Genomic DNA, 18,437 nt, shown 5'->3' with positions numbered 1-18,437 from the left:
ACTGAAAATAAAATGACATGATTTAAATCATTAGAAAAGTCTGTAGGCACTAAAGGGAGAACATGGTCCTGTAAAATCATCTTATATCTTTTTGGCTGTTGGAAGACCATCCACAGCCATCACTGGACCTAATGCTTTCTCACCACACAACTGCCCAAATTTATTTGGCTTCTAGCAACAGACATCAAATCAAACTGTATGTTTCCAATTTCCAGGGGTCCAGATTTCCTCTTTACACCAAGTTACTCTTCTTGGGCTCATATCTTTGATACAAAGGGTTTCTAACACAAAGTAGGACACAAAAAAACAGCACTGTTCAAGATGCAGATGATGCCTGAACAAATAGTTAATTGCCTTGGAAGTCAACAGGTGGATCGTGATAATCTGGTAAAACTGACATGGATCAGCGCTGTGCAATCCAGTTCCCCAGACTTGCTTCCTACATCTATTTTAATATTAAAATGAACTCCTAAAAAAACGTCGCTATCTTTCAGGACACGTCTGGGTTATCAGGCGGTTTCCGAATCCGACATGGGCTCCTCCTACTGCCTGTCTGCTAGTGTTTATCAATCCCATTAGTGCCCGTGTGCCCTCCCTCTCCGCTGGAGGTCAGCTCGTGCACTTTGTTAGAGGAACAAAAACAAAAGCCGGGCTCAGCAGTTGCCTTTGTTGTCGATCACTTTGAAAGTATGGTGCTGTTTCAATAGTGCCAGGCAGCTAGAGACTATTCAGCTGAGGGAGTGGACGGCTCATGTCGCTAGTGCCAGTGTTTACAGTAAATCTAGGAAACAACTGGTTTGACCGACAGTTCATCAGAATGAATGTAGAACTGTGAAGTAAAAGAACTTTTTTGTGTCTTACAACTTGTAAGCCCTCCTGAACCAACACATTTGTTAATGTAAAAAAACATATATATATTTCCTTTAGGAATAAAGATGTATATTATATAATGTGAATATCTCTACAATGTGATCAAATCACCAAAGTGAGTGAGGAGAAGATAGGACATTCAAAAAACTGATTAAGAAAGCTTGATTATTATTCCATCCTTCTCTGGCAGTTTTAACCTGTTCAGGGTTGTTGTGGGTGTGGCGACACCCAAAAACAATGAGCACAAGGCATTGACACCCTGTTCCAAATGCCGACACACACTCACTCACACCTAGAGGGAAATCTAGAGCAGCTAGGCTTTTACATGTTTAATGAGAGTTACTAATAGGTAATGACTGGTGGAATTTGCCCACACAGTTCTAAAACAGGCACATAATACCGTTAACATTCGTTTCTGCTGTAATGATGCTCGGGTGTTAGTAAAACGAGCAGGTAAATGAACTTGTGTTGCATTTAAACATCCCTGCAATATTAAAGCAAAAAAGCAATGTTCCAGGTGCCACTAAAGCAAACTATTCACAAACTATCTCACTCTCACCTTCTCTTAAACAAACAGAAGCAGTGATACCTTAGAAAGGCTTTAGGGGGAAGGAAACTAACACATACAGAGAATTCCAGATGACCCTAAAGGATGTGGTGTATCGGACAACACCAGCTACACTGGAAGAAACTGACTTTTATATACGTGGTTTTTTTAAACCTAAATCATGACACCACACACACACACAGACACACACAGTTTTTGAGCTATTGCAATTAAAAAGCATGAACATCTGAATCACAATGTAAAAACTGTACAGATGACTTTCTAAGGTGCCATTCGATCAATTAAAAACATTACTCACTATTTAAGGTGTAATAAACAGGTACTCTTAGTAATCATCATGTTTCAACAGATGCTGCAGCAGAAAATCATATTTCTGGTAAAATTTTGCTAATATCATCCATCCATTGTCATAAATCAATTGTGGCACGGTGGCTAAGTGGGTAGCACTGTCGCCTCACAGCGAGAAGGTCCCGGGTTCGATCCCCAGGCGGGGCGGTCCGGGTCCTTTCTGTGCGGAGTTTGCATGTTCTCCCCGTGTCTGTGTGGGTTTCCTCCGGGTGCTCCGGTTTCCTCCCACAGTCCAAAAACATGCAGCCAGGCTAATTGGAGACACTGAATTGTCCTGTAGGTACCGAGCCGCTAGGATGCATAAACCAGTGCACTGTAGTGCCGGTCCCAAGCCCGGATAAATAGGGAGGGTCGTGTCAGGAAGGGCATCCGGCGTTAAAACCGTGCCGAATCAATGATGCGGATCACGATCCGCCGGCGACCCCTAATGGGACCAGGCCGAGGAAATAGAATAGAAATAGATTGTCATAAATCAATTCGATACAAAATCAATACAAGTAAACAGAATATAGTTCAAAGTGGCATCGACTGTTTCGACATTAATACAGATCTGCGTTTTTAAATAAATATTTATACCAGTTTACAGAAGTTAGATCAGCAGCTAAAAATAATAAAAGGAAATCTGAGCACGTTATATCAGAACTTATTGTAGAGTTCTCGTTTCGATCAGGATGAGTGACGTCATAAACACGGCGCTCTCACACCAACGTTTGTCACTGGGACTGAATGTACACCGATGTGCTTCCACACCAGTCTGAGGAATAGTCCTGGGAGTCTGAAAATCTTTTTTTCCTGCTTTGAGCCTTTTTTTTTGTTTTGTTTAGCTCATGCACACATGCATGCCCAAGGTTATTCACATAATTACGGTGCTAATTATAGTGCATTACAGGGTACAGCCGTGCCTCCATGTTCACTAAGCACAGTCAACCAAACATGGAACTTGGATGTGAAGCACTTATCTATTATTCATCAGTCCTAGCAGGAGAACACTGTTCATGATTGCTGTGGACCACAATGTTTCATTACGTCAGGGATTTCTAAAATTAGTAACATTGCAATAAAAAAGCGCAAAACTAACCGATTTCATATACATATGTGAAAGTCACAAATTTACTTATTAAATGCTTTTTCATTTCATTTTCATCAACTACATGATCGTGGTCAGGGTCACAGTGTGTCTGATTCCACAGCGAAACACTAGGTTCAAGAAATACCCTGGACAGACAGGGCGGCAATCCATCACAGGGCTTCGGCCCTCCCTCTCAGACATAGCCGGTAATGTCTGTGTATACGCCTGGCTGGCCAATAGCACCTATGAGCGTGTCTTGAATCACATACTCACACACACAGTGTATAACGTACCTTATTAATACCAGAGTGTCGTTATTAAACCATGTAGTAGGTTCCACTTTGCTATATAATCATAATGTAACATGACAACGTCCCTAATTTTATCCATAAAGAATCAGAACGGCTTCGGCTTTCTTGCAAACCTGCAGGACCATTCCCTAAATTTCACTAACTTTATCAACTTCATCAAACATCTGATTAGTTACATCAGGTGTAGCATCTGTATTATTGGTATTAACACCTGCACCCACAGCAACCTTCCAATTTGCCACAAAATCACAGTAGATGTCGATTTTAAACATACGCTTTTCCCCATCCCTTTTGGTTAAATTTCTCATTCACTGAGTAACACTGTAAGCAAAGTAATGCTAACTGGAATACAGTTAATACACGTTATTTTCCCTAAAATATCAACACACCCCCAGTCCTGTCAAAGGTTGAACATCAGCAATGTGATTTCCCACATGAAACCATCTGTACAATTATTTCCGTACTCAAGCTGTGCCTGACACGTTGGTGACACGGCCCTGACGAGCGCTGTGGTAGTACTAACGGTCTAATGCGGCAGGATGTTGTGCAGCAGTAAGGTGGGACTGGGTGGGACTGGCTGTGGGAGTCTTATCTTTCTTGCCGGGGCAGATGAAGCAAGCTGTGCCCAGCTGCGATAGCCATCAGGGGCGCGCCTCTTGTTGAGACTTGCTTCACTGGGCTGAGGAGAGATTGAGGACGAGAAAAAGCCACAGAGAGAGAGAGAGAGAGAGAGAGAGAGAGAGAGAGAGAGAGAGAGAGAGAGAGAGACTAGGAGGCATGGAGACGAAGGAAGGCATGTGGGATGCAGGAATGAAAGTGTATGGGTCTGAGTGAGCTTCTTTCACTAAGAAAAAAAGCGACTGCTAAATGATTTACACGTAAATGCAGTAACGTGTTTCACACACGTCAAATTCACATGACAATTTACAGTTTACAAATAAACAGTCAAGTACGAGCAATGTGACAGGTTACAATCCCACATACACTGAACGTAGTGGGTTATTTGTTCCAAATAAAATTAGTTTCTCAGGTATTTTTTCCATTACAAATTATTCCTCACTTTCTGGGTTACTTTCAGTGCTTTTATCAACCGATAAACCAAACTTGCATGTGTAAATAGAGCCTAACTAGCATGAACACAGCAACATGTTTGATGTGTGATGTTTCACATTGCTTGCAGAGCTTCAACTCATTGCTCTAAGACTTGAATTAAATCAAATAGTATAATATGTCAAACTAAACAGGTACGAGCCAACCGTTCTGGACCGAATTTAGTGTTACTTCCTTTTATAATGCCAAGACACACTAAGTATGGCACACATCTGAGAACGGACAAGTCTGATCAGCTCACCTGAATCCCTCTGGGCTTTCTTTTAATGAAGACATAAGTCTTGCCGCGATTCTTAAAATGTACAAATCGTGTCTGGAATTTTTCCAAGTACATCAGGGCTGTTCTCAGGTGCTATCTGTGTTATAATTTATAGTCAAGGTAAAGCTAAGCATGTCAGTGTGTCTATGAGAAGGCCATATGATCCCTAGCCAAAAAAAACCACAGTACTTTTTAATATAAGCATGCAAACAATCCCATTTATAGCTTACAAAAAAAGTCAAATGAAAACTAACATGCTGTATTATTTGGCTGCAGACGATCATTCACAGCAACAATGTTTACAAACATTATGACATTATATTATTACAATTAAATTACTTAAATGGTAGCCTAGTGGGTGGAGATTTAGGCTATCAATCAAAAGGCTGAGAGTTCAAATCCAGGCTCTGCCATACAGCCACTGTTGGGCCCTTGAGCAAGGCCCTTTATCCTCTCTGTTCCAGGGGTGCTATGCAATGGCTGACCATGAGCTCTGACCCCAGCTTCCAAACAAGCTGGGCTATGCGAGGAAAGAATTTTGTTGTGTTGTACGCTTGTATACGTATAATGACAAATAATTATTAAATATGTACTTTTCCAGAAGTCCCAATTAAAAACTGGATTTTAGGATAAATTGAAAAGACTTATTTACGCATGAGCATTAAACTAACAATTGTTTAACTATTAAATTCGTCTGGAATAATGGCATTCATTAACATCTCTACTTATATAAAAAATATATCAGGAAAATGTACATTAATTCTTTTCAGATTTTAGATTTGCCCCTTCATATACATTATACGGTTTACAGTGTACTGAAAACAAGGCGGGCCAACGGCAAACCGCAAAAAGAGGAGACTCTCTATTACAGGGTAGCACACAACAATTTAGCTTACTTACTTACTTACACTCAGGGGCAATTAGGAGCAGCCAGTCAACCTTCTGGATGAAGATCAAGGTGAACTTTATTGTGAGAGGAAGTAAAGGTACAGATTCAGAACTCCTGAACCTGCTGAAATGACTAACACTATTGTATATGAACGCCACACAATGCCAAGTTAATAGACAGCTCTAGCATCAACACAATCCTTACAGATAAACAGTAAAGAGCAATAAAGTTTCTTTTATTCTTATTGCAGAACCTACAAACCGTTTGAAGTGGTTTTTAATAACTAGTCCACTAGATATATTGTAAGTTTCTCAGTGTAAGTATGCTAATGCATGTGCACTTTAATCCGCCTCTTCAGAGACAGAAGTCTAGACACTTACAGCTCGAACATGCATGGCATGTACTGTTGATGCTAAAATATGCACAGGTCTGCTGGGTGACTTGTAGGTTATCCTCCTGTATGCCTCGACAAACAAGTTAAACTGGAACGGTGGAAAAGTTGTATGACCGCTTACTGCATGAGAGCGCTGTTAAGCAAGTGGAAAAAGTGATTGTGAAGTTGTTTTTTATTCTGAAATATATTTCTATACCCATTAGAAGAGCAATTCAAAGGGAATTACAAATTGAAATGAGAATCATGAGTTTAGAAGCTGCTGTACTCATAAATATTTGGTGATTTATGTCCAAATAACATTTAGCCCTACACTGTGAACCATGATAAAGCTTGGCTATTCTGGCAGCTGGAAGGAAACAAATCACTTTAAAGCTCTGACAGGCTCATGAAGGCAGAAGTTGGTAAACAGTGAATTTAAAAAATCAATAGCTATTAAATCTCAGTAATCTTCCTCTGGGAGTTGTGAGTATTTTAAATTTTACAAACAGCTTTCTAACCTGGAAATAATACCAGCAATCCTACTTTAACCATACTTGACATAACAATGGAACAATCAAACTTAAAAGGGAGGACGTTTTACATACCGCGGTCTTGTATGCAACCAATCAGACTCCTAATTCCACAGAAATAATTGCAAATTTTAAGAGGGGTCAGTCTAACAGGGCTACATTAAGGTATGTTTATTTCTTCCCCGTTTCCATACCAAAAGTCAACACACGTGAGAGCCTCGCCAGCCAGTTACTTAACAACCCAGACAAAACATTGGCACCCGATGAATGAGCTAAATATATCTGGGATAAATAGTGGAATTCAGAAAAACGAATGAATCCTTCCCGTGTTCAGACTAGCTCTCGTCTAATAAGACAAACGGCTAGACCCATGCCAGTCCTAAAACCCTCTGGCTATGAGGCTGGTGGTTCAGATGCAGAAGGCGGCAAGTTGAGACCTATTTTCCCCCAAATGCATTTTCCACATTCCCCATATTGCTACGGATTTATAGACTTTAACCTGCTGGAGACGGCGAGGTTTAGGAGGATTTTTTTTCTTTCGGCTGCTCCCGTATTTTGAGGGGTCGCCACGGCGGATCATTCTGGTCTGCATACCTGATTTGGCACAGTTTTTACGGCGCAACTGAACAGTAATCTAGTAGAAGTTACCTAGTTCTTTGGTACACATACACAGAATTATTATATTTCCTATTATAGCTGGCATAATAGATGGCAAATCATTAGGGGTGATGATGAATTACTGGAAATAAACGAATGTGTATTGTTTGCAAGTTTATTTAGCTCAACACGTCCTGGCAAGCTGCAAATCTGGCTGTAAAAAGACTTAAGATTGGTGTAATTAGTGTAGTGATAGATGATTTGAGCTACACTGTCCACTCCTATTTACCAAGATAATAAAAACATTGAAAAAACCTGTAACAAATATACAGTATAACATTCAACATGCCTCAATGCTTTAAGTTTAGGGCCAGTAATAACTGAACTGATAAAAACAATACTTAGTATTATTAGTGTCTGGTATAATACTGTGGCAAATCAGGTATGCTGACCAGAATGATCCACTGTGGTGACCCCAAATATATGAGCAGAAAGAGGGACAAAAAAAGTAACGAACTTCCATACAGCTGGGAAATTTTTCAAACCCCCATTAATATAAACATAAATCCAGCCTAGATAATACAGCAATTATATAGAAACTTTTCACTGGAACACGCATGACAAATAAGCATGGGTGAACATTGACATCGTGTACAAGCTACACCGTCACGGTTCCAGGGACGACAGGAATGAAAATCCCAATTCCAACCACAATCACAATGAGAAAAGCACAAATCTAGTCCGCGCTGAAGGCTAGCTTTCATCGGTGCCTTCCGCTGGCCCTGACATGACGCGCTAAGTGCAGGACACGGTGCCAGGCTGAGGCACGCTGCCAAGGCAAGGATGGAAAGACTGCTTCAAACTTACTGGCAGTTTCCATAGTGACGCAGCTGAACGAGTCAATGGGCTGCGTTCCAAATCCAAGAAGCCAGCCATCTCCCTTCCAAAGCCATTTCCTTCTTCTTCTTCTTCTTTTAAAATGACTCTCGCTCTGTCTCTTTTTTTCCATTTCTCACACTGGCTGTGGGAACTGTAAGCAGTCGGGCGCCGCTTGGCGTACAAGGGGCGGGGTATTAAGGCCGGGTTACTTGGACGGGTCACTCATAGCTGATATTGACCCCCAGATACCGCTGATGCTGCGTTTAAAACTGTGGATGATAAATTATTCTGAACTGTTGTGCATTTTTAAGCTGTCCAAGAACAACCGGAGTGTAAATACAGTGGAACCTTGACTTACGAGTGACCCAACTTACGAATTTTCCGAGATACGAGCCGTCACTTGGTCGATTTTTTGCTTTGTGATACGAGCCGAGATCTGAGTTACGAGCGAGCGAGCTTACGCCACCCGCCACTAGGAAGCCCAGCGAGCGTTCAGTTCACCTGGTTATCTTGCCGTACAAGCAAGTGAAAGCGAGGAAAGTGTGGCGAAAAAGCCAAAAGTCAGTGAAGAAGAAGATTAAGTGAAGTAAAAGTAGCATTTAAGTTTAGCGATAAAGTGTAGCATAGTGTGTAGGTTAAATTTAGCAATATATTGTAGAATTAAGTGTGTAGCGAGTAAGTTAAGTGATGGAGCACGAAATTAAACACTCCCCCCAACTTCCTCCGCCAATCTCCACCTCCGCCAGCACCTTCGTCTGATTTTCAAGGTAATAAACTTAATAAAACCAGTTTATTTCTTTACATTCTCTTTTATTATGTATTATTATTTTTATATACATTATTTGTTATTTATAAAGTACATTTTTCTTATTTAAAAACACGTAACTGGAACGGATTAATAGTGTTTCAATTCATTTTAATGGGGAAATTTGATTTGATATACGAGCAAATTGAGTTACGAGCTTGGTCACAGAACGAATTAAACTCGTAAGTCAAGGTTCCACTGTATATTGAAAGCAATATAAACGTATAGAACTGCAAGATATGACAATACTGCAACCTCAAGGAGACTATAAAGCCAACAATGCCTGTCAAGTACCCAGCCAGGCCGGTAGATTAAGACTGCTGCTTTTTACTTCAAATAACAAAACCGGTCTAATTAAAAAACCATAAACGAGCACCAGTGCAAATCTTAAAACTAGCCAAGCCTTAATAACTACGGCTGGCTACAACCTGTTTAGATCTGGCTTGAGCCTGAGGGAAAGTAGCCTCCCTAGCTTGCTTCGTAAAACACTGGTCTGTAAGTCCAGATGTACTGACAGAAACGGCAGCGACATCGGCTCAGTTCTGTTAGAAATGTCAGAATGAGTATTTATGATCTAATTTCCTTCAGCCTGCTTGCTGAGGTGTGGTCCACTACCAGGACGGGCTCCTGTCTGCCCGACACGTCGAGGCACATCTGCGCTCGCAACACACTCCCATTTTATTAAGGAGAATGTGTTTTGTCCAGAAGTGAAACCATTTCTGTCCGTTGTGATCTATTTAAACAATCACGCTGACATGTCTATACACAAATGCAGCATGGGATGTGAATTAGGACAGCTCTTATAATCGCTAAGCAGTAAAAAAAACAAATAAGATGATGACGGTGCTTTACATCACCACAGTATTTCCTTTCAAGCATTTACTTCCACTGTTTCTCACTAATGGAAGCAAAAAGTAAGCGCCGACTACGGTGGCAATCCGCTGACCAGCTGCAGAGCGTGCCATCAGCAGCTGGCTTTTCCCTGCAGCGTGCCAACAACAAATCCTCAAGATTACAATCTGTTCCAGCCCTGCTTATTTGGATTGGGTCACTATTTCTAATATAGTCCACTTTCCACATTCATTCTATCTGATTTCATTGAGGTTGTTCTATGGCCAGGAGTGTACACACACACAAAAAAACCCCGACAAGGACCACGACAGACCTGCTAGGCAAGCTTATTTTGGGTTTGACTGTCACAGTAACAAGGGCCTGTTATTATGGTGGGAGGTTCCTGCAGTCTGACTCATGAAAAGAGGATCTGACGTCTCCAGGAGTTGAGTAACAGACAAACAAGCTGCTGTTGGGTTTCAGTGTTACGCGTGTAACCTCATTTTCAGATCAGCATTATTACAGTTACATAAAGTAGATTTTACTCTTAAAATCAGTGCCTGGTTACTTTTACCCAGAGTGCGAGAGCTTTGTGCCATTTACAGCTGCCAGCTTTATACGAAAACTTAATGAGCAGTACCCTTACACACATAGTCGGCACTGTGAAATTGAATAATCCCACATATATTGAATTTGGTAAAATTTCTAGCAATTTAGTCTTAAAGCAGTAATAAAGTAATTATGTGCAAGTTACAAGCCAGGTCTACAACAAGCTTTACGGCTACAAATCTGACTATCACTGCAATTTCCACATTTCTTAAGGATGTTATAAATTGAATAATTTAGAATGGTTCTTAATAGGGATGCATCGATACCATTTTTTCTAGCGATGGGACGATCGATCGGCTACGAATCGGTATCGGCCGATTTTTAATCAAAATATGCTATCGGCGATCGGCCGATATTTCCTAAAAGTAGCCGATCCGATCGTGTGATATATAAAGATCACGTTAAGTTAACAGCTCAGTGGATTGATCCAGACTTTGAGCTACGAAGCACCAACCATCACATCACCATTCATCAACAATCGTACAGAAACCACAGTGAAAGCTCTTCATGACCTAAAATAACATCATTAACGTTGTGCATCATACATACGATGTAATTTTGCTGATTGTAATATTTACTTTAAAAAGATAATTCAACCCGGTCACATCTGAGTCGATTCTATCAGCACGTTATATAAACTCCTGGTTCACTTTGGTAAATCGTAAGCGGTTCTTACTTGTGATGTAGATGAGAACAGAAAACGTTACAGAGCCAATCAGAGGCAAAAGTTTATTCATTACCAAATTCGTTAGTTCAGGATCATCTGCTGAACTTTTAGAAAACTTTTAGCTCCTTAGACGGAACGAGTCTGACTCGGTTACAGATCTGTGGTAATAGCAGTTTAATGAAGCTTTTTAATGTAAGAGAGTCACACAGAATGTTCTGTAGTATCTGGTGTTTATTTAAAACCACGACATTAATTAATAACAGTAAACACGGAGAGATAACTGAGAAGAGAAACTTACGCTTCACATAAAAACGAATCAACTCATGAATCAATGAATCACTTATAGCGATACTGTGAACAAAGCGTCTCTTCTAAAGGCACACACACACACACGCGCGCGCTGCTCCGGTTTATAGTATTTAATACCCCCCCCCCCCCCCCCCCCCGATCGGAATTGGCTATCGGCCGATGTCCCTGAAAGGAGATCGGAATCGGTGCCAAAAACCCGGATCGGTCCATCTCTAATTTTTTCCCAACTGAGTACGAGTACAAGTACATGTATTTTTGCACTCGCCGATACCGATACCTATTTAGAATGATGCAATCTGGATCATTATGGAATAGTGTAGTTTTTAGTGTAAAATAGTGCAGTGGAACAGCCATCATTGAGAAAGCTTCTGACAAGCTAACGTAAACGTTCATTAATAAACGCACGTAATTAACGCTGTGCACATCATACATGCGATGCGATTCTGCTGATTGAAATATTTACTTTAAAAAGATAATACAGTCCGATCCCATCTGAGCCGATTCTATCAGCACATACATTCGTGGTTCACTTCGGTAAATCGTAAACGACTCTGAGTCGGCTCCCGCTCTGTGGTAATAACCAGTATAATTAAGCCTGAACTTTATAATGTAAGCACAGAATGTTCTGTAGTATTTGGTGTTTATTTACAACCGCAACATTCATTATAACAGTAAAAACGGAGAGATGACTGAGAAAAGAAACTTACGCTGCGCTTAAAATGAGTCGACTCCTGAATCACTTGTATCGACACTGTGAACAGAGTATTGAACACAAACACGTCTTATAACAGCGGTCGCTGCTTTTGTAACCGGTTTATCTTCGCTGTTAGCTCTATTTTGAAGGGTTTTTTTTTTGTCAAACGGAACTAAATAACATTAAACGTGCGTGTGAGCGTGGTCAGTGAGAATAATTCAATCTGTCTCCCGTGGGTGAAAAATTAATTGCTTTAGTTTTAGAGGTAAAAAAATCTCGTAATGCCACGCCCCCAGTCAGGCACTCGCGCCCCCCAGACAAGTACTCGCGCCCCACAGGTTGAAAATCCCTGCGTTAACGCAGCAACGTGCACTAGGCACAAGGTATCGGATGTTTAGTATCGGATCCTCGTTTGCGAGTACGGGTACGAGTTAATGAGCGCGGTATCGGGCCAATACCCGATACTAGTATCCGTACTCAGTTCTTAAGTCACACTTCTGCAAAATAAGTACTTGTTTGTTGCACAACAAATTTAAAGTTTTAATATGTTCACCATAGACAATCAGGCTTTTTATTACTCCTAATGCTCTTGGTTTGTTTTTGGATGTCTTATAGACTCCTGGTATGTAAAATTAGAGACTTTGCTCTGCTTATATTAGTCACTTACAGCACACCCAGTAACGATCAGGTTGGACACTCACGTTGGTAATAATTTATTATTATATTAGGACCTTACGTTTATCCCCAGTACTGAAAAACTAAATAAAAATGTAAACAAAAAGTGAAAGATCTGAACTAGACACTAGTTTTTTATTCCTGTGTCAGTAGATTAGTGTGTTCGTAACAGATCTAGCCTATTCAAACCATATACTATTGATTTATATGTCCGTTTATCTAAATCTGTCAAGAAATGTGCACGAGTTACTGCTTTCATTCTGAAGGCATGGCTAAACGCAGAGCCATAATGTAAATCAAGATGACAGAGAGGATCTCTCCCTTCCCATCATGCTTTGCTGGTGGCCTGCCGCTCTGTCAGGAAGGGCTGGTGGCCCGGCCTGGATGACAGACATTGTTTATCGCTGATGTCACCACTTCCCGAGTGGAGGGGGAATAAAGTTAAACAGATCAGCGAATCACTGCAACTAAGTGCGAGCAGAAAGGCTCGGTCTTCAGCTCTTGTTCTCTGAGATTTCCCAGCGGTGTCCAGATTCTCAGATTTCCTTTTTAGAGGACACAAAATGTACAACTGACCAGTGGAAATACATTAGACAGAGAAATATGTGGTAACCATTTACAGTAGTACAGTTTCTTTACTCGTGTCTTCAGAAACAAAGACCAACAGCTTGATCCTTTTGCCAAAGTGTAAATTATCAAGTTGGCAGGGAATTTAAATGACTAGTCAACCTTAAGGCCTTTAAGCACAGCTCTGTGCTGCCAATGGTATAATGAAAGAGCCCAGAAACTCAGACATTAAAAGTGTAAAAATGTGTGTCAAGTTGTTTTAGATGCCACAAAATGCCTGATAGCGTCCATGCAAAACCCAGGGCATAGTTGTGTTTTATTTTCCTAGTGCTTGCAAAAATCACAGGTATATTGTGCAATTTTAATCATTTGGGTTGACAGGAAAGCCATCTAGAAGCTTATTCATTGGTCACCAAATATGGTTTCCTGAAGATATAACAGGTTAAAATTAAATTCAAGCAAAATGCCTTTAGATCCAGTCTATTAATTGTTATTACTAGGGGTAATAATGGTCTGTTTTGACCCAGAACGACCATTAGTCGACAGAGCTTGATATAAACAAGTCTTTATGCTTTATTTAATAAAAAACGGTGGAACTTAATGAAAGTGACAGTAATGTAGAACAATAATGGAACATAAGCACTAGGGGTGGGTTTATAAAATCGATTTTTCGATTCGAATCGATCTTTATTTGAACGATCCGATATCGATTCATATAAACGCGAGATCGATCTTATAAATACGCCCCTTTTTACGGTGCACACGGAAATCTGTTACCCCCTTTAATTTCGCGTGACCAGCCAGTGTTTTTTCATGCAACGAGATCTGACCTGCACATCAGTTCAGCATGGCAGAAGCTCAAGTTATGACCACTACACAACTTTTTGCACTGATTTTCGCTCGGCGACGGGTCGGTGCTGGATTCGGGAGGAACTCGGTGTTCGCTCTGCGATCAAAACTCGGCTCTCGATCAATGTGTGAAACAGTGAGGGGAAACACAGGGGCGAGGTTGTAAACAGGTGGTGGAGCGCAATATAGTTTCTATCAGAATACATCAGCACACGCGAGTTTTACAGTATTTCTGACCTGATCGTTCTCTACAAAACAAAATATTTATTAACCTCCAACTCACTATAGAACAAGCCATGCTGCTCGTGTTGCCAAATCCACTCAGATTCATGTATTTCATCAGCCCACACACTTTCATCTCTCACTACTTGTTGATGTGCATGTTTGGACGTGGTATCATTAAACCTTTCATCACTTCTCACGTGTGTTTTCGTGACAAAACGTAGTTTTGGAGAGCAGAGAAGCTCGCCTGTGATTCCCCCTGGTGATAGATGGTGTAAAACCCCCCATATCGCCGATCAGTCGTGTAGTGTGAACATTACAGCGACCAGGTGTTAATCAGAGTGTCGTGTAGTGTAAACTTGGCATAAGCTGTTCAACAGCCAGGTGAATGTTTACATTACATTTACAATGTTGTAGCGTGTCAGACATATAAAATAATAATAAAAAATGAATGTTACTGTTTTCAGTAATACACAAATATTATTAATAATGAGTGTTCTTTGTACAATTATCACATTCGTTCTCTGAATATCTGTACATATTTAAACAAAACCTGTTAATGTAACTCAAATATGCCTAAATGTGTTGAATCGAAATCGAATCGAAATTCGAATCGAAAATCGAATCGAATCGGGACCTTGTGAATCGGAATCGAATCGATCCAGGAAATTAGTGGCGATACCCAGCCCTAATAAGCACCATAAATTAGGGTCTGAATGTAGATTAAAACAATCAGTAGCAAACAGTCTAGTACAAAGGCTAATTAAACATGCTAATGAAAATAGTATAATGCAGTCTATATCTTAAAGCTTTTCCTGACAGCATAAGTGTCCTTATTAAAAGAAGATTTTACACTGTGGCATGATGCAAACTATCCAAATTGTTTCTAAGCAAATAGAGTTACATGTAGCTCCATGTGTGCAGAGTTTAGAATGCATCTGAACTATATACTGATGAAAATTTCTTCTTGTTTAATTTTTTATTTTATTTAAATAATAAAAAAACATCAAACAAGTATTCCTGTTCTGGTTATAACTGTGGCGCTTTTACTGGGGTGAGTCTTAACTTGGTGAGAAAGAAAGAGATCTGTAGGTCTGCTCTCAATTCAAATTGTCAGATGTTGAAAATGAATTTTAATAACATTTTAACATCAATCAGACAATGACTTTTTGTCCCATTGGTGCCAAGGAGGATGTGATCATTGCAGGATTGAGTTTACACAGACACAGTCCATCCAAACCATCAGCTTGATTGTGCAGCTCTTTACCGTCATGTCAAACGTCAAAGGGAACTTTGAAAAACTGGTGTTCTGTGTTTTGATAAGTCGTTTCTACCTTGTTCCACATGTTTTTAATGTCAACATATACAAGGAACAAGTAGAACAGCATGTTCTCTAAAATGCATCCACCAAGCAGAGCATCCAGTGTGAACATGAAAGTCACATGACCGATATGATTGATTAATTACATTACTTATTACTTCTGGCTGTGGGAACAGACTGCATTCATATAAAGTGTAGTTTGCACCCAAGATGTCTTTAATCAAAAACCAGACACTCTTTTTCAGGTGGATAAGTAATCAATCCCCCAAGCTTAAAAACTGTTTTCATAAATAAACAAACAAGCACATTTGGAGTCTAAACGATCCTGGGAACAAAAGTGTAGACGTAAAAAAGAAAGGAAGCAGCTTGAAGAAGAGCAGCATTATGTTCTCTATATCACACAAACACATGACTTGCATTAGCATGAACTTGTAAACATAGGAACAATCTCAGGGGTTAAACTGTGATACAATGATAAGTTAAGGGACGGTCAAAAGACAGCAAACACATCGGCAGCAACACGCTGATACGTGGTAGTAAAGTTGCTGTGACACAATGCTGTCCTACACAAAGATACCCCTATGCTTTTGTACCACAATCTTCATGCAGATTATCCAAGTCAAAAACAACAACAAGATAAGACGACATCACTGATGTACCCAGCAGACTTTGTGGTTGGTGCTGCATGCCAGTAGAATGCTACAACTCCATAGAGCTTAAAGACAAAACCTGCCTTGAGCATGTTCAGGTTAGTGGAGAACATGCTGATCACATGCTAAAAAATAGCAAGACTCTTAAAGCTGTGATTTGATTGTCACTCTGTGACGAGCCGTTTACATGGAATGACTCACTTCTGTAACTTCTGTAGGTGTCTGTTGAGTCTATAAGTGTCCTGTGATGACTGTGAGAATCTGAAGAGTTGGCATAACCAACATTATAAATCACAAATAGCACTGCTGAGATTCGAACCAGGATCACTTGGGCACCTTGAATCTTTATATGCAGCATAACTAACAAGGAACAATTTTTGTAGCAGCCAGTATGGACACGGTTTATTGGAAAATAAATGGTTTAAAATAGCCTTAAAAAGAACAGCACTGGCAGCACCTGAAAAACCGGGGAGGGAGGCAGAATTGCTCCATCAAATGAATGACGAACACAAAAGACTACGAGCTGCACAAGCTACAGAAGGTAACTTAACTTTTAGTCCAGTAGTTGCACTACTTCCACATTAAATGAGCAAGTCAGCTGGAAATCCTATTACAACTATTCTAAGCATGCAGCTTGGTCATGAATACCACAAAGAGACGATCAGACATATTAAAAAAGGAGGGGCGGGTCAATGTTTTTCGACAAAGCAGTTTGGTACATCACGTTCTGAGAATTCAGGGCTCGAACTTGCAACCTCTAGATAACGGCAAATTATTTTATACCATCACAAATTTCTATTTATTAGTTTCTAGTGTTATTAATTCACAATGCTGCACGGTCCTGGTTGAACTGTTACAAACCATTGACTCAAATAGAAAATGTTTTAAATGCATACCTACTATATATACACCGTCTTAAGTAGTTCTGTCTTAGGCTATATGAACCCATTTAAAATATTACTACGTGTGACAGCATGCATGTAGTAGGGACACAACCAATGTCTGGATTCATGCCTCAAAACATGCTTTTCACAAGGGAGCATGTCTTTACTAGTTAATCTGGCCACTACCTCCAGGTAAGTTTGATTCATTTTCATTGCCAGACCCTAACCACAGCAGTAAGAAATATTTCCTTTGCCTACTTCCTTTCTAATTATTCCTAAAACACATTTCCCTGACGATGACTTAAATACAAACACAAAAGGAATTTGTTTTCCCCATTACAAATCACAAATGAAATGCTCATGTCGTCCACCGGTAACTTAATTGAGAAATCATTTAATACAATAATTTACCTCCTCTCGAACACAATTACATATCAGTCATGAATTAAGTAAAGATGTGTGCATTTTGTGATTACAAAGCCAAAGACTTCATACAAAACCTGAGACGATTTTCAGCTGTCTGTGTGTTACCTGTAATTTAATCCTCATTAGCCGCCTAATGAAGATGTAATCGTGGTTTATCACTGACTCACAACGTGGTGGCTGAACAGACTACGCGACACCTGCGAGCTTTTACAACACAGATAACTTGTTTTTGTATAGGGACATTCCAGTCCAGCATTTCACAACACATACACGGTATTAGAACTGTGCCTCACCACATAAAAACCACCTTAAATTTTGCAGAAACCATACACCTAATGGGTTGGAACAACATGGGACCCCAACTGGCCAGAAGGTTTAGAATACAGGTCATTAGTCTCAGAAATGCCGGGAAAGCTAGCAATGCATTGTCTCAGGTGCAGAAGTGTTGTTGGCGTTTTTAAACATCTCAGTGTTGATACTGTACATTACAAAGGAAAATAGCAATAGCATATAGTCTATAATTGTATACTATGTGTAGGGTATGTCTCATAAAACGGGCAACCAACTCGAACAAACGTGCATGAAAATTTACGCACATTTAAGCATGATTTAAAGCTTGCTTGACTGCTGACAATGAAGCAGCTTTTAATTTATAGCAGACCTGTTTTCGGTGGTTCTAAAATGACATCTGACCAGCCAGACGTGATCTCAAGAAAAAGGCCATAACGTGTGATTTCAAAAGTAAAGTTTTTGAGAAACAGCTCTAAGTGACATTATGATTTGTACAAATCTATGATCTGCTTTCTGTGGTTTCTTGTGGGCGAGTCTAATGGGCGCAATCAAACTATCCTTATTAGTATGGGCTGCTGTTGACACTCATAACCACTAACAAGAAATTAGGAAGCGCTGTGTGACAAAGTTTAAAGACATTATAGGTGTTTCTATGGTGATACGTTGCTATATGTATAGTTTGTACCTCAGAAATGCCCACAATACACTTACATTTGCTCAGGTTTCCTGGAAATCATTTGTTCACAGAAAATGATTCCAATCCCAAGACTGTACCATCCAAGTGCTAGTAAACTTTTGATATACACTGCATAACACATTCCACTGATTAACAAA

General features: G+C 40.0%; 1 protein-coding gene across 2 annotated transcripts in view; it reads right to left on the bottom strand.

The window, feature by feature from the left end:
* arhgef12b (Rho guanine nucleotide exchange factor (GEF) 12b) overlaps positions 1-18,437 on the bottom strand; it is a 61,257-nt gene that overhangs the window by 41,947 nt on the left and 873 nt on the right. The gene's annotated exons all lie outside the window — the stretch shown is intronic.

The sequence above is a fragment of the Trichomycterus rosablanca genome, chromosome 26 (genome assembly GCF_030014385.1).
Source record: "Trichomycterus rosablanca isolate fTriRos1 chromosome 26, fTriRos1.hap1, whole genome shotgun sequence".
Classification (NCBI taxonomy): domain Eukaryota; kingdom Metazoa; phylum Chordata; class Actinopteri; order Siluriformes; family Trichomycteridae; genus Trichomycterus; species Trichomycterus rosablanca.
This window is presented reverse-complemented; position numbering and strand designations above follow the sequence as displayed.